The 16,396-nt window shown below is 39.4% G+C and overlaps 1 long non-coding RNA gene across 1 annotated transcript in view; it reads left to right on the top strand.

The window, feature by feature from the left end:
* LOC107202609 overlaps window positions 1-16,056 on the top strand; it is a 34,769-nt gene extending 18,713 nt beyond the window's left edge. Inside the window, exons 2-3 of the long non-coding RNA XR_001520756.3 lie at window positions 14,297-14,729; window positions 15,643-16,056. This is a non-coding gene — a long non-coding RNA (uncharacterized LOC107202609). The remainder of the gene's footprint in view (window positions 1-14,296; window positions 14,730-15,642) is intronic.
* The last annotated feature ends 340 nt before the right edge of the window (window positions 16,057-16,396 follow it).

Genomic DNA, 16,396 nt, shown 5'->3' with positions numbered 1-16,396 from the left:
TCCTTGAACTAAATGCTTAGCACCTGAAAGGATGTGGATGTGCCTTTCATTTTCTGGGTTCTCCAAGTAAACATCTGATTTAAACCTTCTGACCCTGACTGCTGCTGAAGGTATTTTGTCCTGGTAGGAAAATGCCACCATACAGAACAATCTTTTCCCACATTGCCAGAAGCATCTTGAAGGGGGTGGACCAAGGGTGTGTGGCTCAGTTGGAAGCAATGCTGCCACCTGAATAGCATGAAGTGTTGAGAGGAGCAATATGGTGATGCATAAACAGGGAGCAATGCAACTTTATTCAGGGCAGGAATGTAAGGTCCTGATTATATGTGTGTGTATATATATATATATATATGTATATGTATATATATGTACAAATATGTGTTTATATATGAGAGCTTGCACTGTTACATAAAGTGTCTAGAAACACCACCAACTAGCCAAGCTGCTCAGACCTTGACTTTCATCACTGTATAGCACCAGCTTGTGTTTAGTGCTTTTGGACAATTTAAGTCAACATATCTTTGACATGTGGGGGGGAAAATAATTCTGCAAACATCAGATGATTACTTTTCTTTGAAAAGCTCTGATGCCTTTATAATTTGAGGTTAAGGCATCACATCTGCTAAAGAGCACCTTTTATGCCAGGTGTGAACTTTGCATTTTCCCATTAATATGTGCTCAACTTTGATTAAGTTTTCATCATTTGCTTCTGCTTATTAAATGTTAATCACAGCTTAGATTTCCATTAATCTCTGCAGTTTCCATATACACTAAGCAGTGCCGCTGCCTTGTCTCCTGCCCCTCCTAGGCCCCCAGAGGGTGATGGAAAATGGGAGGAGGGCTGCCTTTCCTGCATTCTTACAGATCCCCAGGTGTTTTTTTCCTGCAGTGTGCATAGAGAAGCTACCTCATTTGAATCCAGAGTCAAGAAACTCACTTGGCTATCAGGAAAAGGGAGAAAAGACAGTTAGCAGGAATGATGGCAGAGACAAAAAATCTATGATTAGGATTTGAAGAGAGGAGAGAGAGAAACCAGGGACCAGTAATGAAAACCAGTGAGTGGAGGGGAAAGTGATAAAGAGATGGATCTTAAGAGGAACTGCAGTGTGGAGAGTAGAACTTAATGCTGGAAGGGAACAGCACTCTGAGTGTATTGAAACCTGGGGCGAGATTCAGTGGCAAGTAGCTATGCCTAATTTAACTATCTACATGTAGGACTTTATACAGATTTTTATGCCCTCATTATAATCAACCTCTCAGAGTGCCCTTCTGTCACAGCAACTGGGACCACAAGCCAGGCACTCACACAGCTCTCAATGCCTGTGAGAGGGACAGCTGAACATACCCTTGGCTGGGACAGTCTTGTGTCAGCTTGTTAAATTCCTCTTAAGAACTACATCATGCAGCTACTTCTTTGCAGAAACTGACCCTATGACAGTTGTCATAGGGACAGGTGTCCTGTCTAGTCCAATATGTCTGAATTATTGAGCCAAAGTATTAAAAAAATATCTTTAGTTGTGCATAACTCTTCATTACCTTTATCAAGTTGCTTACAGGAAATATATTTTCCCTCTGTCTTGATCAGTATGTTTGTCTTTACATCTGATCCGTAGCAGTACAATACAGCCTTGTAGTATGACTTAAAATGGTATAGGTGTTTGTGGTTTGTCATAGGGGTAAAAGGATAAGGAGGAAAGGATTAATTTTTACAGATTCCTATTGTGTAGATAGTCAATGAAAATTTCTCTCCCACATGTACAAAACTAAGTGAAGTATTTAATAACAGCAACTAGCAATTTAGGCTATAGCATGTACTGTGTTTATGTAAGAACATATATTCTACAGACATTTAAAATAATATCTGATTTCCTTAATGACTTCTCTAGATTAGCATTTATAAACCCCTGTCTGTCAGTCAATCAAGTGTGATACAACTATTGTTATTTTTTGGATACTAGCTTGTGTCTAACCTGAATTAAATTTTTCTTCATTACTTTTCCACTGGGAAAATTTTTTTGGTAGCTTTTTTAAAGAGAAAAAAAACAGATACTGATCTAATATGGGTATCCATATAGATTGTAGTTTAAAGGTTATCAGAGCTGTACCTAAATTACCAACATAATTTGGAGCCAGCCAGCTGGGTATCTGTCTGTTTGCTGTTTGAAGATGTAATTCTAAATTTGAGATCTTTCTGAAACAAGGAATTTATTTGAGACACTCACTTTTAAGTTAAGTGCCAGACTCTGAGAAGGCATCATTGTCTGAATACACTGAGTTTTCTAAAGCTTACTGTTGCTACAGAAACAATGGATGATTTCGTTACCCAGGCTGTGTTTCGGATTCAACCCTTCAACAGCACTTGGAGTGTTCTAGGAAAAGACAATGTTTCTTGACAATTTTCTGGGGGAAAAATGTTAAATGACTTCTTTTACATGTCAGTGTTCATATACTACCTGTGCTCATTGTGACAGAAGGAATGACTGGAGGGAAATGAATAGGGAAATACTTTGATACCTACTTTGACATACAAGTTTTTCTTGATCCTTTTGGGACCTTTTCTTGATCATTAATTTCTACACAGGCAGCCTAGAAATGCTTTCAAGTCCAAATCTCAAGAAATGCTTCGTGCAATGAAAGGATACCATCTGTACAAGGAGGCTGGTCTTGTCATGGATATGTATTAGAATATTTCTAATATATAGAAATATATTTGCCTGCCCTATGGTGGATATGTCAGAGTCCCCAGGACACATATAGGGGATCTTTGGCCAAGGCACTGAGGTGACAGAAAACGCAGAAAGATCATTGTGTGCAATAAGCCAGGAAATTAACCAGGAGCTGCCAAAGATGTTCTATAGCTCATTCTCAGTGCAAATCTTTCCTTGCTGAATTCATCCCAAGTTTTCAGCTCTTGAGTTAGAAATACAGCTGCTCTGCAGCCACATCCTTTTTGCTGCTTGAGATATTAAAGGTGCCCATCATACCCTCTTGAATCATCTCTTCTCCAACCAGAAGGATCTGCCTGTGTTCAGTTTTTTAATACAGAAAGTCATCCCTTGATCATTCCCTGTTCATGTTTTCAGTAGAGTAGAGCAACACAGATTACAATAAGGAAGACATGGATGCAGATAGACTTTCATAGTGGCTTTGCTTTGTTCCTTGTTCCGTTTCCAACAGTTGTTAACACCTAATTTATATCAAAACTGTTTGTGGAAATGTTTTAATAATACCCACTATAACTGTGAGATTTTTTTTAATAAGAAATTGCAGTAAAGTAAGAGCTTATCCCTTTGATTGTAGTGCTGGGTTTGTTTAAAATAGTCTAAATATATTTACTGAAATTCACCTGACCATTTTTATCCTTCTACAAGGTAGTCCTACAATTTTTAAACTATCCTGAAAGCTTACCACCAGAAAATGCTTTAATTTTCTTTTTCATCCTCTTCTCAAGATCATTTAAGGAGATATTGAACAGCACAAGCCGGAGCAGAGATCCCTGTGGTGTCTCATTTAGAATCCCTCTCACTATGAAAATTGCTTATTTCAACCACACTCCCTCTCTTTAACCAGTTCTTCATTTAGGTGATGGCATTTCTTCTTATGCAACAGCAATTTTGTTTACTTGACTCAACAAACAGCTATTAGGGAGAAATGCGTTAGCTAATTATTAAATCATTTTTCATTCATCTCTGTCTCTGGATGTTGCCAATATTTTTCATTTTCAGAAGCATTCATCTGTCTCTCACTGCCTCGTTAGTGCTTTTTCAGTTCTCACTTTCAGATGCCTTATATTCATAGGCCTTAGAATGATCCTTATAAATCTTTGGAGTTGTTGGGAGCCAGACAGAATTCTCTCTTCATCAAGCTATTAATAGCAGTGAAAGACATATGCTGTCCATCTTGCAGTTATTTATGCCTATTAACTGCTAGAATCCCTTGGCCTTTTCATCAGTATAGAAACATATCATTGGATTTACTTTCAGTGAAGTCTCAGAACTGCTGTTGGTTTCTCAGTTCCAAATTCGCTACCCCTCTTACAGTATTTGATGCAGATTGCATCACATATTCCATTTGCCATATTCCAAAGATTAATATCCAGTGATGTTACCACTGAGACTGACCCATTTCCTATAACCTCATCCAGAAGTAAGGGATTTAAGTGCCTGTCTGTGATTTAATTTAACTAAGATTAGATTTCACACATACATGCCATTTTAATATCCTCTTTTTAAAACCTCAGATGCATGGTTAACCCTAAATGGTTTAATATGGATTTCAAATATCTCTAAGACAGAGCAGCTGAATCTGGGATGAGAGGGATGAGGAGGAGGTTACTGCTTCCCTGGGGAGCACTGGGACATGTTTATGGAGGGAACAACCCAAGACAAAAACTATTTAAAGAAAAGAAAAAGAAAGAAGTGCAGAGGCTGAGGCTGTGACAGATACAAGATGCAAGTATACCTGGGACTAAAAAACCAAGGGGCCATTCCTGGTTAGACAGTTTGGATATTGATACCCTACTTTCAGGAAGTGGAATAGCACTTTGCCTTGTGGATGTCATCTGTACTCTACCAATTGTCTTTGAGAGCAGAAAGAGGTCCCTGCCTGCCCTATTTAATACTCCTGGGGTTGCCTGTCTCAGTGGTGACAGAACAAGAAAATGCCTCAATTTGGGCAGTTTTCTGCAATTTAGAAAATCCCTGAATTGACTTTAAAAAAAAGCCTGGGAACAGAGGCTTGCTCTGCAAAGATATATTGGATGGGGGAAGGAGTGTTTTATAACCCTTTTTTACTTCTATTCAGGTGGATTTAGGACTATGGGTTTTCTCACAGAAGAAGTTGATAATATGTGTTTATACTCTAATGAAACCCGATTTTCCCAAGTTTAAAATCTTTATACTCTCATTTGTAGAGTTTATTTTAGAAATATATGCTTCAAAGCTCTGTCTATCTTGCTCTCCTGATGCAAGAAATTATGCATCCATTTAAACATCTGAGTTTCTCTCTCTACAGCATTGCTTTTTGCATAATCAGCTTGGTCTGTGTTTGCAGCTTCTTTTTCAATGAGAGTATTTCAAGCTCTCATTTTCTTAGTCTAGATTTTAATTAATTGAGCTCTGAGTATTTTTATGCCAATATGGGATATGCAGTTTTTCACTACTTATGCAGATATGCACTGTTCTGCACCATAATTGTTTTGATGTGAATATGAATTATACAGCAATTGACCTTGGGCTCTGCTTAGTCTGTGCTGACTGCCAGGCCTGTGCTTTGTCCTCTGCATAAACAGCAAACCACATCACTTCTTATCTGGGTCTTTGTACAAAAACATGCTTTCCCTGGGGACCCATTTGCATTGATTCCAATAGTCATGATACTTTTCACCTTTCTGTGCTGCTTACATGCTCTTTGGTCTCTTCATTGGTTGTACAGTGACCTCCACTGCCTTCCAGCTTGCTCCTTATATGTTATTTGCATGCCTTCTGCTTTCTGTGCCGTGCTATTGCTTGAAAATTTGGCAGCTCTGAAACCCTTTTTTTTTTTTCGTAACTCCCCTCTCCGAGATTCAGCAGATTTCTTGTCTTGCCACAATTGGTCCCTTGTTGCAAGGACCAATTTGGAGATGTGTGATTTAGAGACATGGTATGAGACCTGAAAGTAGAGAGCAACGGGATCTACATTGGCCTTAGATGTTATCTGTGCCCCTCCGATATTCAACTGTTCTTTCAGCCCAAAGGTCACCAAAAAAGAATGACAACCTTTCCAAAAGTGACCCTTGGAGCTGCTCCAGTGAGTGCTACATCACACATAGGATGAGTGTTTAGGACAGTTCTTGGGGGTGCTGAGTGTTCTACTGGAAGGCCAAGGTGGGCTTTGGCACCTCACATTGCGCGTTACTGATGGAGGGAAATGGTGACTCCCATCCACCTTACACCAAAAGTGTAGTGTGGAACTCCCCAAACCACCAACATGAGCAACAAAAGGAGGCATGGAGGCAACTACCAGCTATGAGGGGAAACAGAGGAGCAATCCATAGCATCCCAGCTGCAGCTGAGCACATCCATTCCTCTGCTGGCTGGCAGCTGCCTGACCAGTCATGCCACTGTCTCTAGGTGCCAGGTTGATTACTGCTGTTCGTTTGGCAAGCCCAAGTCCCAAACAGGCAGATGTTTATGACCTAGACCATACTATTGCAGCAAAACTGGTCACTTGAAAGGCTTTGTCAAGACATGGACAAGTGCAGTGCACAGAAGGGAGCTGCAGCTGAAGGGATACTATAACCAAATACGAGGAAGCTGCAGCCCCATCTATTTCATCTCTCCTGTGGTTTGCAGGGGCTGCTTTCTGTGATAGCAGCTGATAAATTCTTCAGTCAGTCCTACATAAATCCCTTCTGAGCTGAGCTGAGTTTTGACAAATTTGTGATGAGAGCTGAGATTAGCCTGCTGTGACTATGTGTTGTGGTGCTTTTCCTTTGGTTTGGAATTGCGTGACCCCGAAGCAAAATTTTGTGGATGAAATTCCATGCTCTGCTGAAACCTTGTAGATTCATGTTTATTCATTTAAAATTTGTCTTCTCAAAAGTAATTTTCTTCTAAAATTGTTAATGTATCCTGATAGCTGTTGGGAATTTAATGCTGTCATTTTCCTTGGCTTGCTGTGAGGGCTGTGTGTCACCTATAATTTATACAATATGGTGCTTAAAAGGTCTAAGTGCTGTTTCATTATTACAGGGAGCTTGGAGAAACAACATGGCTAAGAAAATTAGCTGTAGATAGCCTCTAGAGATTTATGCATCTCAGGGATTTTGCGATCTCCTTTTGATGATATTCATTAATAGTGTCGTGTGTGTAGTTATACCTCCAGCTCTGCTGGCCAATCCTCAACTGTGATATCAGAGAAAAGCTGCAGTGCTCAGAGCTTAGTGTTGCTGGAAAAGTCAATGAATCCCATCCTGCACAGGCCAAGCCTGCTCAAAGAGCCCACTGCCATTGCAGGTTTGCTGGTGAAATGTGGGAAGGAAAGAACTGGCAAGGACTGTAGTTCAAAGATATTGCAGTGTGGTTTAGTTTATTCCAGGCACTGCTTTTTCCAGAGAGAGAAATACTGTTTCAATTTAACCACATCTGTACCTGCAGCTGCACATGGAGGGACTTTGGTGCTCTGTCCCCAGGAAAAGAGTGTATGTTTTTAACTCATACCAGTAAAGCATGAAATAAATGCAGCCAAGATTTTTGACAGCAACAATACCACTTAAAAGTCTGGAAGACCTCTTTATAAAAACAAGAAAATATGGTAAATAACAAAAAGAAAAGTCAAAGTTAAGCAGAATTCATGAAATATCAAACAAACAAAAAAAACAGAAGCTGAAAAAATATTTTTAAAATATTTGATGGCTAAATGATCAGGCAAAGGAAACATTTGCTTTGACATCTCTGAAATTTAATGGTCTTTTACTCTGTTACTTCCCAGATGATTCCAAGAAAAATGGGATCTGCTGTTGTCACTTTGAACTACTGGATATCTCAGAGGGACAAAGCCACATTTCTAAAGAAGTTGTTTACTAGAGTATTCACAGACTCACAGAATCACAGAACATGTTGAGTTGGAAGGGACCCATCAGGATCGAGTCCAACTCCTGGCCCTCCACAGGGCACCCAAAGGGTCACACCATGTGCCTGAGAGCATTTTCCAAATGCTTCTGGAATTCTGTCAGGCTAGGTGCTGATACCACTTCCTTGAGGAGCTTATTCCAGTGCCCGAGCATCCTCTGGGTAAAAAACTTCCTCCTGATATCCAGCCTAAACCTCCCCTGACACAGCTTCAGGCCTTTAAGGTCACTTCCAACCCAAACTATTCTTTGATTGCTAACAAACAGCTGTTCTGAGAGCAGGATGTTTGCATGTAGCTTGTAATAAAAGTAAAATATACAGAAGTTTCAAGCAAATTAAACAATTAAAATTGAAAACCAGTAAAACTATTCTAACAGTATGTTGTTCCATAGGGAAAAGCCAATACTTAATATATTACTATAACATTAACTCAACCAGACACACAACAGGAAGCAGCCATTTAACTCGAGTCAGCAACAGTTAATCATTGATGTTTTCAGTTTAAGGCAAATAGGAGAACTGAGATGAAAGTCCTAATGTTCAGAGTGGACTAGTCAGGAAAACAAGAAGGAAATGTTAAAAGGACAAACTGAGGGCATGGCAAGATTTGGAGCACTCCATTGTGCAATTCACATGGACAACTTCTGTAATATTGTATTTATATTGCAACAGACAATGTAAAGATGCTGAACTGAGTCACATAACCCAGGTTAAAGTTAGAATAAAGCTATGTTCCAGTCACATGGTCAGCTCTTGCTGCTCCCTGATGTGGCTCCAGCTTCCTTCATTACACTTTGTTGTGTACTGTGGGAGGCTGCATCATGCAGAGAGAACGAGCTGCCTGAAGATCAGCTGTCTCTGTTCAGGTTCCCCACACACAGAAGCTGCCACATCTGCCCATTAAACATGCTCTTACCAGAGGGAATAACATATATATGTGGCACATGGATGTTTTACAATTGAAACCTGACTGTTCATTTCTTAGGGAAATATGGAGGAAGGGGTCTTTTGATATTCAAAGCACAAATCAAATCCCCTCACAGGCTGGAGGCTGCATCAGGGGCCTTGGAAATTTGGAAGGGTACACATACATATGCACACAAACAATTTTTGCTTAAATTTTTGTCAGCATATCCCAAGCACAGAGCACAGACTGTACAATTTAACTGGGAAGCATCATAAGCTGGGAAGCACCATAAGCTGTGAAAACTACAGTATTAGGAACCTCAGCAGCTCCTCAGAGGGATTCTGCACAGTGAAGGAGACTGTCATGGCAAGGTCTTCTAGCCACAGAACACCTTGAATGTGTACACTGAGCTTCTGTAGAGTCCCTGCAGTTTAAAGTCTTTTGTAAAATAGTTTTTATCTTTAACTGCCTATACCCTCTCACTCTACTCTTTTTGAAGAAAGGAATTGTGGAAGGATACTTAACTTTATGCCATGCTTAAAGTTCCAGAAAAATCATTATTTAGCTCCATATAACCTAGGTAAATGGATGAGACATCATCCTGTAATGACATTTCATATGCATGTTGTATTCAACACTCATGAACCTGGTGTATAAGCGATGCAAAAAAAACCCCAAACCCCAAGAAATTGTGTTAGAAATTCCAACTATAACAACCAGAAGTCATGACATTTTCTCTACAGCTTTCTCCTGTTCCTGGTAACTTGGCTATCTCAGGGTACTGAGCAGTTTGTTGGAGATCACAGGCAGGGGGGAGATCACAGACAGGGGGTTGTGCAATATACCCCGATTTTTAACCAGTGGTAAGGAAATAGGTTGTGGCTAATTGGTGTGCAGAAAGGACTGAAGGGTTCAGTGAGTAATTGAAGCATTGCCTTCAGAAAAGTTAATCTGTTCCAATCCATCAAAAAGCAGCAAAACAGCTGAAGTATAAAATGACCAGGCAAGGAATTAATTTGCTTGAATGCATGGAAGATTTCTGTCTATATGATGTATTCAGATATAAGCTCAAGGATTTACAACATACATAATTAAGTGGTATAGCAGAGAGGTGAATCTTAAATGGCCTCTCAGTATCAATAAAACATACTGGAAATAATAGATGAATTTTCCTAGATCAGGCTAGTATATAATTTCATCATCCTTCTGAAATCTATGTTTTTAAACCAAGGAGCTGATCCAACCCTCTGCATTTTTGGAAAGGCTCATACTGACTTCAGTGGGCTTTGGATCAGGCTTCTGACAAATATCACATGAGTTTTTAATGTCCTGAAAGGTTTTGAAACACATAAACTTTGGGGTTCTTTTCAGTTAAGTAACTATTTGTCTTAATTCTTCAAAATTCATGGAAGTCCACAATACTGCTTTGGAGTAATATACAAAAAGCTCATGCAAAGATCTACTTGTTTCAGTCTAAAATAATTAGTAAGGAGTGCAAAATCAGTTGATTTTCTTTATCCCTTGCCAACAACTAGATAGTGCCTGCATGGAAATTTTCTTTCTTCTGCCTTAATGGCCAAAGAACTTTACTAGTTTGTTCATAGTCAAAATTATCTGAACCCTGCTGCGCCCCAAAGTGAAATGAAATAACATGTCAAGAGTTTCAAATTGCCAGCTGATGTGAAGCTGCATTTGGAACATAAAAAAATTCTGTGATTAGAAAACATCCCTCTCTCTCGCTCTATCTTCCTTTCTTTCTCTCTTTTTTTTTTTTTTTTTTTAAATTTAAAGAAATCACATCAGTCAGGAGGAACCGAAAATTCTTTCAATGGGCTTTTTGTCATCTGATAGTGAATTACTGAAACAGCTGCTTTGGAGGGTGCTATTTATTACGTGCTGCTTTGAACAGATATGCCACTCACAATTGCTTCTATCCTATGCTCATGCTTCATAAAGAACAGGAACCTGCTAGTGCTAAACACCCTGATCTCACATTGTTATTAACATTACATCTGGAATAGACCTGGTCCTTTATGTTTTAAGTTTTTGTGTTGTCATGGACATATTTCCCCATAAAGACAAGCGTAACTGACATATCAAAAGAAATTTGTTTCAAGGAGAGCCACATTTTGCAACTGAAAGTGATATAAAGTGATATAGGCCAAAATTTGTCACCTTATATAGCAGATACGGCAGTTCTTCCCTGAAATTTATTGGCACGGGTTCCAGCAAGGGCAGTTTTGCCCTGTTTGGAAAGCAATCTTTTTATGTGAGCAGAATACAGATCATCTCTTCACTCTTTACTTAATTTTCTACATATTTTCAGTGCTTCTTGTATTCAGAGGAATGACTAAAATAGCTGGAAACTCTTTCTGAACCTTTATATACATATATCGAAGAATTTGTGTTATATAACTTAGTAATAAACTTTTGTAGCATAATGCTGCCTTGGAACAGCCAAAGAAATTCATTCAGTAGGAGAGCCATGACTCCTTTCTGCTCACTTTGATCTGCTCAGACATTAAAAATCTTTTTCAAATGCTGCTGAGGAAGGGGTTTCTGTTTTAGAGTCATAAGCCTCCAAACAGCACTGAATTGCTAGGATGCTATCACAATATTTGCTCTGCAGCATTTGCTGAGATCACATGGATGTAACTGAGCTCCTCACTGGGCACCTCCACTGTCTGTGCTACAGTTGGTCTACTGCTAAACTTTCCTTCCACACTGTAAGCCTCTGTGCAAGGTAAATACTACTTTCACACAGCTTAAGAAAGGCTTGTTTAAAATACTGTTCTCAAGGTACTAGCTGTTCTTTTTGTAAGCAAATAAAAACTACTGTTGCAGCAGATATTTCATATTAGGGAAAGTCAATAAAAGAATTTGGGAAAATATGTTTGACATACATATGTTATTCCCCTGTATATCTGTAAACACACACAAAATAAAATCTATTGTAGGTTGTTTGAGACAGTTTTTGGTGTAGAATTTTACTTCAAAATAGAGTAACAAAGGAAAAGAGTATGATTTGCTCATGATTTCAGATAGTTCTGTACAATCCATGGTTTTTTGATGTATATGCCTACACTTTGTCATTAATCAGCAGTGTCTGGGAATGCACATTTCATATGTACGGATCATGGAAAGGTGATCACACTGCCAAGTGGTAATTTCCAGTATTTTTGTAGGTGGATTTGTCAGAAGACCACAAAGTGTATAGCACAGACTTTGCTCTTTATAAAATACACGACTGGATATAGCAAGGCAGTTACTTTCCAGAGCAATGAGGATATAGAGAAACCTTGCAAAAATGGTGGCTGAGAAAGGGCATCACTTTATCACTTTGTTTTCCCCCATCCTTTACACACCTTGAGATTTTTATCTCACTGTATAACTCACTTTTCCTTTAGCCTTATTTGCTGGAAAGGTCTTACAAGGTCTAGGGCAGTGGAGTCAAATTTGGAGTTGTTTTCAGACCATTTTACTTGTTGAAGTTTATTACCATGTCTAAATTTGGAAAGGGATGTCCCTATGATGATATGAATGTGCTGTGACAGAAGACATAGTAGTAAGCCATCAAACCTTTCACTATAATGCGTACTTGAGAGTATAGAGGTGTAAGAATTGGATGATTAGAAATCAGAGCCTTGAAAATGCACACATCATGTTTTTTTCTCAGGTGTAAACATGATTTCTGGTTTTGGATGTGAACACTTCTTTCTTTAAAAGCACAGAATATTTCTTTAACTCTTGAAGAAAACTTTGCATATTTATAGAAGCTCTTTGAAATGCTTAGGGAGGTGACAACTCTTTCTGTTTCCCCCAAGAGGTGCAGGTCAATCATAAATGTGAGTCCATACATGCTTAAAGTGTCTGCCAATCTCAACAGCAGATCCAACAGCACAGAAAAGGAGTTCTGCTTGGGTGGAAATGACAATAGACACCTGCAATTCTACAGTATTCCTATATCCAAACTTATTATTGTAGCACCAGGATTTCATGCAATATGGTTAAAGAATCTCCCTAAGCTCAGTTTAGATTGGCAGTCTGAAGAATGCAAAATTAATTATTTTCCATGACAATCATGACCATGTGAACTCTGGGGATAGTCTTGACCACAATGCTCATGAGATGGTGCAGTTCGGGTTCCTGAGAGGACAGAGTAAAGCCATCAGGAAGATCACAGCCCTGGATACCAGAAGAGCAGGCTGTGGCTTATTCACAGATCTTCTTGGAGAAATCTAATGTGATACAGCCCCAGTAAGAAGAGAGGTTCAGGAAAGCTGGTTGCTTTTCAAGGATCCCCTTCTTTAAGCTGAAGATAGAAGGTCTGCACAGATGAATAAGCAGGTCCTGACAGATTTCAGCCATAAAAAGAAGAGGTGGAGCAGGTTCCACAAGAGGTGGAACCAGGCACAGGGAATCCAGGAGGAATTCATCATGAAGGGTTGGACTTAGAAAAACCAAAGTCCACCTGGAGTTGAATCTGCTCTGAAGTATATAAAGGGCATCAAGAAAGGCTTCACAGGTACTTAGGCAGCAAAAGAAAGACTAGGTAAAATGTGGGAGAGGTCCTTAATAGTATGGGGAATCTGATGACAAAGAACATGGAAAAGGCCAAAGTACCAAGTACCTTCTTCACCTACATCTTTACTGATAAGTCTGACCTTCAGGCATTCCAAGTCCCACAGATATGGGAAAAAAATCTGGAATGAGGTTCAGCTGTCATTAATTTGTGTCATGTTGCATCTAATTCTTCATTTATACTACATGTGGTTGTTTCAGCCTGTAAACTCTTCTAGGCAAGAAATTGTGTTCATTAATTTGGCTTCAGAAAGATGTTACATGTTTTAAGTTGAACAGTGTCTCTTGGAGGTATTCTTAAAATAAGTTGCATTAAATGGCTTTGCACTTTGTGAAAGTATACTCCCTATTAACAATCCCTGCCTGATTCTTAATTTAGTTTATTTGCCTGGTTTATCTGCACATGTGCAGATAACCAAGCTGCAAATTCCCAGTAGATTTCAGAGACCACACTTGGTTGCTGTGTGCAGTAATCCATGAACACCATGCCACACAGTTCAGTCTGCTACACCAACCCCTTCTGACTCTAGGAAATCTTGACAGCTAACAGGATATCCCAAAAGAGGAAGGCATTGGAGTCAGGATCTTTCTTACTGCATCCAAGAAAAAGGATTAAAAATGTCGTTTTTCCCCCTCCATGGGTAAGAGGATAAATTAGGTTGTTTTTTCTTCCTTTTGCTGATCCATGCTTTTACATGTGTGTTTCTAATTAAGTAGAATCCATACTGAAATAAAATTGCCATGACAGTAATCTTTTAATTCTAGGAAAAAATAAAACCTCCAAGGCAAAAAGCATTGGTAATTAAGAAAATAACTTTAACATTTGCAGATTATGCTGACCCAGGAGTGAGAGAGGTTTGCCTTGAAGTGGTTTCCCTCTGTCCCAAGGCTTTCTGCTGCCTTTTAAGCTTTTCGTTTCAAAAGTCTCTTACACTGCAGTTTTGCTTTCACCTGCCTTCTGTGTTCTCCCTTTGTTTCTTAGGTTTTTGGGGGTGGGCTTTTTTTTTTTTTTCCTTGCTGAGTTTTCTTGGAAATAACTTTCTCTTTTCTGTCTGTTTTTGGCACTTTTGCAATGTGCTCCTGCCTCCCTCCTTCCCCTCGTCCTTCTATCCTTCCTGCGTCTTCTCCCACTGCCATAGTCAGTTTTCTCCCCAGCACCTCATACTTCTCCCCTTTTGTTTGCTCCCTGTGGCAGGGTTGCTGTTCAGGACTGGAGCTTTCCTCTGACAGAAACTTGATCATGCCAGGAATGTAACTGAGGACTTAGGAAGTCCAAGAAGTGGCCCAAAAGACTGGATTCAGTTTTCAGCCCCAGTGTCTTGCATGGATGGGATACTCACCTACTTGAAGCAGCACAATCTTTCATGGGCTCTCAGTCTGCTGCTGAGCAGTCTTGTCCCATTTTACCTGGTTTTGGACCAAGAAAACAGGGAATAAAAGGAGCTGCTGAAAGAGCGGCGGAAGGACACAGATTTCAGACCAACAGAACTGGCCTTGCAAAGAGCCATGTAGAAAAACCCCAATATTAAGTCGTGTTTGGACACTCGGGCCTAAATAATAAAGTTTCCACAAGTTTATGAAGAGTGGCATCTTTTTGAAATATTTTTAAGTGAATGGCTCCCCAGCATGTAAGTATAGATAATATTATTATCAATATATATAAATAATAATGTTCTAAGCTCTGCATATATGAATGATTAAAAACTGTTGATTTCAGCAAAGTACGAAAAACAGATGGGAAAGCATCAAGAAAGGAAAGAAGAAACTTCTTTCCCTGAGTAAATTACCATATTGCAAGGAGGTGACATTATGGCACTAACTCCAGAAGTCTTGTTCTCAGAGCACAGTGGGATTTAGAGATCCCTGCTGCTACTGGAAGATAGGAAAAAAAAAATCCGTATCTCACCAAGGGAAGCTCTTGGCAAAGTTCAGCACAGCTGTAGATACATATTTGTTAAAATTGGGAACACATTTTATTTGAATTCTGTATTTTGCTACAAGTGCTGGGCTCAGTCCAGAGCAATGCTGTCTCTTGCCAGTGAGGTAGCAATGTTGACTCAGAGCAGAAACTGGCCCCAAGTGTTTTTATTTTATTTCTTGTTGTTTTCATAACTGAGTGAATTTTATGTAGAAGAAGTCAAATGTGAAATCAGTCATTGTGTTGTCCAAAACGAGTAATATCTCAAAATGTAGTATGTACTTGCAAACTGTTTATATTGCACAAATAATTGTTTTGTAGATGTTAAACTACTCCAAATCATCAGGTATTTTTCTGGAGGAGTGAGTATCTTGGAAGTAGGAATGACCTCCAAAAGTCATTCCACTCTTCCAAATGAACATCTGTTAGAATATAATAATTAAAATTTCATTTTCTGTCTTTGGCTATGAAAGATGAAAAGCATTTGCTTCTCCTGCCTTTCTTCCCTTCCCTTGTACTTGGGCATTATCTCCTTGGAAGCTGATTAGGATTGTTCCTCAGCAGCCAGCAAGCTGCAACTTTCAATTCAATGCCATGATTAACCTGCCACTACTTCCTTGTAGGAGTTGTGTATGCTGCTGGCCTGGAGAATCCAGCTCTGCTGGGGTTGTGTCTGGCCTGAAAACCTTGCCTTTGAGGAGCTGGTACCATCTTCAAGGGGAGGGAGGAGACAGGCTGGAGGTAAGACATCAGTGTCCACTGTGACTGGCTTGATGAGCTGCCACTTCTGCTTTCTTGTGAAGACTTTTGAAGACCAGTCTCAAAACTGCTGTCTGGTTTCCACCAGCAAACCATGTTGAGGCATTTAGTGCAACACATCAGTAGGTATCAAACCCTGAGACACCATAAAAAAGGAAAAGTGCTGCTTTTCAAAAGAATACTCTGTGTATTGGATAATTTATAGTATTTACCAAGACTGACTTATGAGACAGTGGGAAGTCAGGAATAATGTGAATAATGTTTGAAAATCTTTCTATTCCAGAGGTGGTCATATCCTCCAGATTATTGAAAAGACTAATAAATCTGAAACAAGTTCCAAAAAAGGCTGAAGCTCATCCCAGCAAGACTATCTTAAATTTTGCATTGATGTCAGTATGCAGGGTCTGCAGGTGGTTCTCACCAGAGAAAGGAAAGTTGAGTGGTTTGTGTGTGCCTGTTTTACAGCACAACTACTGCCATCCGTCCAGGAAGTCTTCTCTCCCATGCCAGGCAAATGTCCATGCTTGTAGCTGGGCATGTGAAGCAAGATATGCTGAGCCTCTTAGCTTCTTGAGCTTATGTATTCAGTCTTTCTTATAATAAATGAACTCTATTAAA

Source organism: Parus major, chromosome 3 (genome assembly GCF_001522545.3).
Source record: "Parus major isolate Abel chromosome 3, Parus_major1.1, whole genome shotgun sequence".
Classification (NCBI taxonomy): Eukaryota; Metazoa; Chordata; class Aves; order Passeriformes; family Paridae; genus Parus; species Parus major.
Note: the sequence above shows the minus strand (reverse complement) of the source record. Positions and strands in the feature narration are given on the sequence as shown.